The sequence below is a fragment of the Fukomys damarensis genome, unplaced genomic scaffold (genome assembly GCF_012274545.1).
Source record: "Fukomys damarensis isolate Sample0158 unplaced genomic scaffold, DMR_v1.0_HiC HiC_scaffold_30, whole genome shotgun sequence".
NCBI lineage: Eukaryota > Metazoa > Chordata > Mammalia > Rodentia > Bathyergidae > Fukomys > Fukomys damarensis.
Window position 1 is genome coordinate 15592610 of NW_022900942.1, and position 7334 is coordinate 15599943.

Below are 7334 nucleotides of genomic sequence, written 5' to 3' on the forward strand. Positions count from 1 at the left end.
CCAGGAAGGAAGGAAAGAGAAAGAAAGAAGGAGGAGGAGGTGGGAAGGGGAAGGGGAAGCAGAAGGAGAAGGAAAAGGGAAAGGGAGGGAGGAGGGAGGAAGGGAGGGAGGGGAGGGGAGGGAGGAAGGAAAGAAGGAAGGAAAGGAGGGAGGGAGGGAGAGAGGGAGGGAGGGAAGCAGGGAGGCCGGAAGACAGGAAGGCAGGAAGGCAGGTAGGCAGGTAGGTAGGCAGGCAGGCAAGCGCAGGCTGAACTACCTAGCTTTGCGTGAGCTCCTTATTAAAGACACACATCTTACTCTCCACTATTCTCTCAAAATATTGGAGACAATGAAACTTGGACAAAGCCATTACAGCCAACGATAACTGGAGGTCCCTAAATTCCAAGCCTGGACTGAAGGTACAGTATAGCTAACTGGTGGAGCACTTGCCTAGCACCAGGCCCTGAATTTGATTCATAGCAATACAAAAATGAAATGAAACAGAATAAGATCCAAGACTTCTGGAAGGGAAGATAACAAAAGCAAGCCTGAGAAAAGGTATCACAACTCTTAAAGGAGCCAGACTTTTTTTTAATGATACCAGGGATCGAACTCAGGACCTTGTGCTTGTGAGGCAGGCGGAAGAACCACTGAGTTAAATATTTGGCCCCCAGACTATTACTATTTTTTTAAAGCAGAGAAAGGAGAAAATTGGGAGAATAGCAAAAAAAATAAAAAATGCACTGCCAGAATTAAACCTTCAATAAAGAAAAAGTTGGAGAAATCTAACCCATCAAAAATAACATGAAAAATTGAAAAACTAAACAAAAAACAACAACAAAAAAATAGATCAATTGGCAAAGAGGCATTCCTATATAGTCAAGGAACAGCTTCAGATAGGAAAAAGAAAAGGAAAGGGAAGAAAATAAAGACATACAATTACCTGGGAAGCAGGGAGTACCTGGCTCAATAGCAACACTGAAAGCTGGACAAAATTCCAAGACAAATGTATCTTCAACTGTAAAGCCCAGTTATAGCTTAGTGACCCTCCTTGAGATGGCCCAGACTTCCTGGCATGCCTAAAGCCCTCATGACTAGTACTAGCCAAAGGGGTTTCAGCTGTAACATATCAGTACTCTGCAAAGGAGCAATATAAGCCATGAGAAGCCCAGTCCACTGCAGACTTTATGAAAGTAAGAAATAGGCCTTTTTATTTACACATTGAGATATCAAGGTTAATCTGTCACTGCAGAATAACCACTGACTAAAACATTAACCTAAATTTATAGACACAGACCAACTAGAAATCAAACACTTGGTACACGACATTTTCTGACACACCAGGTGAGAAAAAAATATCTCCTTTATCAGGAACTTAAAAAATTTTTTAAAATATATATTTAAGAAAGTACACCAAAAACTGAAAACAAGGCACCCCACTTAGGAAAGAGAATAAAAGAATCACCAGGTTGATGGCACAGGCTCCTTGTTTTAGATACTGTTCCTTCTGTTCTCCCCAAACAGACACAGGCCACCCTCCAAAAGCCAGTTCCACTGCAAACTTCTCCATGAAGACACAATCCAAATGCCCAGCTCCCAAAATTAAAATAGCTGGCATCAATGCAAGAAGTTCTGCATATACTGGATCCCATTCTAAAATGTGCTAATAATGTGATGTGTGACTTTGGACAAATTATAGAAGTACTCATCAAAATTTCTTTATCATCTGTGGATGGATGAAGATGAGTTGTAAAGTCAGGTTCCTTCTAGCTTTAAGTAGCACCAATTTTACAAATGCATAAAGCCACTAAAATCCTAATAAAATTCTGCCAGTCCGCGATAATTGGTAACAATGATATTCCCTAAAAGCTATTGCTCTTTTTTTTGTTTGTTTTTTTGAGACAGGGTCTCACTACGTAGTTGAGACTGACTTGGAACTCACTATGTAGCCCAGGCTGGTCTCGAACTCACAGCGATCCTCCTGCCTCAGCCTCCCAAGTGCTGGGATTACAGGTGTGCACCACCACGCCCAGCAATGTTATTTCTTTTTTCTTTTTCGGTACCGGGGATTGAACTCGGGTCCTTGCACATGCAAGGCAGGCCACCGAAGTGCTAAGCTAAATCCCCGGCTATATTATTTCTTTTCAACAACTTTAAAAGCAATGCTTAAAGACAAAAATGACTACTGTCAAAGGAGTTAATATTTCAATTAAAAAATTAAGCCTTAATAACACCTTAATTTTATAATCAAAACAAAATTTATACAATGAAACGAACATACAAAGTTATAAGTCTACTAAAAAGAAATCACCTTACTTTAAATACATTTATCCTGCTGCATCAACCATCCAACATGTTAATGATCACTACAAATACAACTGCAAGAGGCACCAAATAACTGGCTCTCTGAAGCACTTAGCAAATTACCTGGTCTGGATATTCTAAAGGCCAACAATTATTAAAAATTTTTTGAGTAAAGTTTTAATAGGAGCCACATCTTTTGTCTACTTAAAAGAGGTATTTTAAGCACCTGCATATATTAAATATAATCTCACACTGTCATAAACTGCTGCATATAGATGACTATTTCTCCAAATAACTAAATTTACCTGCTAGAAAATTCCAGATGTCATAGTGATACCGTTGAGGTTTACTGATGTTCTCTCATCACTGTTTGCCTTCCAGGCCTTCAGAGATATCCTATCCTTTTTTCCTTTCTTCTCTCCAACTTGCGAATCTGCTGCTGGAAAAATGGAAAATTTGTCACTCCACAGTTTCCAAAGGAGGTGTTCTTTCAATAAACTCTAAGAAAATACTTTAGGGTGATGGCTATGAAAAATGATACAGAGTATCAAGTCACAAATCACATGAACACAGGGTATTGAAGAATGACAAAGCCTTCAAGCTCAAGCTGACTGCAGTGACCTCCCAGCTAAGCTCCCAACAGCACTCAGAGCTCACATGCAATCTTCCCCATCCTGACAGCCTACACCACTGCTTACACCTCTTTTCTGTTAGTTTTATTGTCACTTTGGTCTCAACCCTTTCCTCACACTGGGCTTCCTTAACAAGAAAAACCAAGGCTTACACATTTTACATATTAATCATATTTTAAAATAATTATCACTATTAGCACTTGTAATATTCCATGCACCGAACTAATATTTACATGCAGTATCTCACTTTTTTACACCAACTCTGTTATTTTACATATGAACCATGTAAAATAATGTCTAATTTTTAAAAAATCTACCTTATACAATTGAACTGTTGAAATTCAAATGTAAATCTAAATCTCCATCTCCTCTGTTGCAAAGAAAATCTTCTAGGTCTCTGGTTTGTTACATTCCAAACCAGTTCTTCCTTCTTGCTTGATTCCTGTCAGAAAACTGAGAATGCAAGGAGATGCCAGGTAACTGAGGTTTGATTTTACTAAGCTACGAAAGAAAAAGTGCTTTGGAATAGTTACTTTTCACACACTGAAAATAACTACATTTTCAGAAGTGGTTAAGATTTGTGCATCTGTATTGTAAGTCAGTTGGATCCAGGAGTCAACTCAACACATACTACGGCTCCACAGAAAGTTCTCACTGTGTGAGGCTGTGTGTGGGCCATGTTGTTATAAGGCCTTAGGTTTTACCAGTGCTATGATTTATTCAGCTGAGCAGATCGGCTCAGACAGGAATAAGTAAACAACACGAAACACCAACAGCTTTCTAAGACATAAACAGTATGTCTTTACCCTTAACGTATGGAAAATAACACAAAAACTATGTACACTTTTTGTATACCAGATCCCTATTCAGTGGCCACACTTCATGGTATGTGGCGTGGTCACAAAGGGTAAGTCTAACCGTGGCAGGCATCCTGTCCTCAAAAAACGTGCATGAGAGAAGACTGACCAGACCCAAGTAAACATAATAATTACAGACAACAATGTTCATGGTATGTGGCGTGGTCACAAAGGGTAAGTCTAACCGTGGCAGGCATCCTGTCCTCAAAAACGTGCATGAGAGAAGACTGACCAGACCCAAGTAAACATAATAATTACAGACAACAATAAATGGTATGAAGGAAATAAACACATTGATTACTGGTGACTATAAAAGGACAAAAAGTAATACAAAGGTATTAAAGGACAAAAGGTAGTCAAGGAAGAATTCTCTTAGGTGATGACACTGGCATTAAGATCTAAGAATCACACAAAGAGCCTCTGAAGGACACAGTAGGAGAATGGAACTACCGTGTCAAAGTTGGGAAAGCAGAAAAGGTTGTTCAAGAAAAGGTACAAAACTAGACAGAAATCTTGTTAGAAAAGAGTTGGGATTTTACTTAAAATACATAACACACTATAACTCCGAGATAGACTTCTGTCCCCTCCTTTAGCCCATATGAGGAATAAGATCCAGAGGGGATCTAAAACTTATCCAAGCTAACATAGCTCATAAAAGGATACTGTGCTAACAGCTCCCAAATGTATTCTGTGTACAACATGGTAACAGAAATCTTAAATGGCTTTCCCAAAATATTGACAAGACCAATAACAACCTAAAATCAATTACTGCAGTAAGGAAAATTTGACATTTGTGTGGATCATCGATGAAGACCCTGTAGTTAGTTTAAGTAAACCCTGCCAAGTCCTGAAGGATTCAATGTAATAACTAAACTAACACACCAAACCACATAGTGAATTTCACACAAAAACATTAAGACAATTTCACTATCAATACAATATAAAATACAAAGCACTTATGTTTCTCTTTTAATACCTGGACAATTACTTTAACCTGCTCATGAGAAAGTAAATTTCCCCTTTTTATGACATATAGGTATTTGAAATTTCTTCTTTATCAAAGTACTTTTACAAAAATATCCAGACACCACAGACAGAAGTGCCATTTCTAGAAATGAAGAGGTCAAGGAAGAGGATTTCTCTTAAATGAAATAAACAAAATTCACTTTCCATAAAGGATGCAACAAACAGAAAAGTTATCTTAGCTCTAGGACAGGTCATTCACTTACTCACCCTTTACGAGAGCATTGAAACAAGATGAATACACATCTATCAGCTACAGTGGAGTAAAAATAACATGCAGTATTTGGCTTCATACTTCCAATGCATGTGTTCATATCATCCTGTTTCTCATCACAGTATATTTTTGAGAGTAACAGTAATTCCAAAAAATTGAAAAACAGACATATAACATTCCCCTTTTACATACTATATCCTGACTTTTAAATAAAACCATACAATTACTTCTATGAACAACTATCAGTATCTATGAGTTACTATCAGTAACACAATGTTTCCTGAAAATGACCACATTTGAGAAAACTAGTACAGTTTTGGCTGAGAAGTTCCACAAGACAGTCTTAAAACTCATCATTCTGTTCTCTAAGAAAAGAGCCATTAAACTGGTTTCAATTCTACACCAAGACTGGAGAAAAATATGGGAAGGCAAAACGACCAAAAATCCAGACACTACAGCAAAGCTTTTCCACACACCACCCAGAACTGCGGCTGGCACCCAAATCCCTTCCTTGCCACTCCCTCCAGGTGGCCTAACAAGGAAGGGTAGTCAGATGAAACCCTGAAGGTGTGCCCTGGGTAGGAGGCAGTGTTCAACGCCTACCAATCTTCCACTGTAATAAGGCAAAGGGGAAGGCCAGGTACTTGACACCAATTTAGAAGCTATTTTTAAAAAGTAATAAAAAAATTTTTTTTCAAGAGAAATTGAGTGGAATAGAAAAAAAGTCAAAAGTTCAGGCGAACAACCTGGCTGATCCTTACCCAGGCCAAAAAATGGAAAGCCCCTGAAAACTCTAGATAATACTTTTTTCTAACAATCCTATCAAATCCACTGTCCCTGAGACTGCGACCTCCAAGACAAGAATCTGAGGGGGGTCGGAGGAGGTGGTAAAGCCATCTATTTTCTTAGCAGCAGGTATGGATCCTGAACCTTCCACATCCATTCATGTAGGACTGAGGAAAAATTAAGAGTGAACCAGGAAATCGTTTTCTAGGTTTTGTGTGAAACCTGGTAAACAATGCCATTCATATTTTTAAATAACACTGACTCCTCACACCACTAAATATTCCATTTAAAGTTCATTCACTCAAGTAAGCTAAATGGATTACATGTTGTGGGTGTTCAGTGAGTTAAAAAATAAATCAGGGTAAACTGCTGCCTACGATAGAGAATATGTCACACATTTCACCTTGAAGCAGACGGAAGTTTACTTTTGTTCGGTCACAAATCTATCTTCATTCCAAGGAATACAGTAAATTAAAAACGCATTTAGGAAGCGTTTCATGTCTCAATTTACGGTATTACTGTAATTAGTATGTACTCGGGCTTCATGCACAGTAGGATGTTACCTTACACCTTCAAGAAATATTTGCTGAAGTCAACATTACATATTTCACCACCAGAAACCTGACTGCCACCAAATCTGAATCCCCACTGGTCCCTAATTCCCTAAAATAGGGAAAGGATAGGAATCCCAAATTTGAGATTCTGACTAATCGTTAAGTTGGCACACATACTGCTACACACAAGTTTTGTGCCAAGACCTGCCCGTGAGAAATGTCCACACTTCTGCGATAACAAGAGCCACAATGGTGTACCTGAAGTTGTCAACTCCTGGAGCAAACTGCAAAGGAAGGCCTGCCTCGGTTCCAGGGGCGGTTTAATTTCCAGTGAGCTCCTTATTCCCCACGTCCACACCGGCAGATTCCGGTGCAGCAGCTCAGCACCTTCGCGCGCACAGCAGCCTGGGTCCGGGGCGGCACTTTGAAGCGTCGCCCCCACGCGACCTCCCGGCGATGCTGTCCACCCACCTCGCCAGAGATAGCAAATAGCACACCAAGATCCAGGAGAGAGTCTTGGAGTGAGCCTGAATTCCCCCTCTTAGCTTTGTTCTCACACTGATGAACTAAAAAGGTCTATACCTCTACTGAGTCCAGTTGAGAAGGAAAAAGAAGCAGAGCTGTGGTAAAATGCAGCCACATGACTGCATTGTTAAACTTCAGGTTAAATTTTTCTTCATAGAATTGTTCCATGATTTCAGACGAGTCACATGAAAGAAATCTCCTTTTTAAAGGAAGAGACAACTTCATTCAGGGGGTAATAAAATGGGAGTATTAAAATAAATTTTAAAAAAGGAAGGGTAAAAAATTCATTATTTCAGATGGTACAAATTTTGCATTAATAAATGTCAGTAGATCTCTCTTATGCAAACTTGTAACTCTATTAAACGTGAATTACAAGAATTCTGTTCATTCCCAGCAGTATTACTCTGATAATTTTAAAATATATATATACCCATTTGGCAGCTGTGGGATGACTTTAATT

At 39.0% G+C, this 7334-nt stretch overlaps 1 protein-coding gene across 4 annotated transcripts in view; it reads right to left on the bottom strand.

Moving 5' to 3' along the window:
* Socs6 (suppressor of cytokine signaling 6) overlaps positions 1–6788 on the bottom strand; it is a 27851-nt gene extending 21063 nt beyond the window's left edge. The window contains exons 1-2 of one of the 4 annotated variants that reach the window (XM_010607879.2): positions 6608–6788; positions 2589–2719 (exon numbers count right to left, since the gene is read on the bottom strand). The gene's annotated coding sequence lies outside the window, so the exon portion shown is untranslated. Of the gene's footprint in view, positions 1–2588; positions 2723–3232; positions 3336–6607 lie in introns of those variants that run through there. The other 3 variants (XM_010607820.2, XM_019205526.2, XM_010607943.3) reach the window with 3 other exon arrangements.
* Positions 6789–7334: the final 546 nt, after the last annotated feature.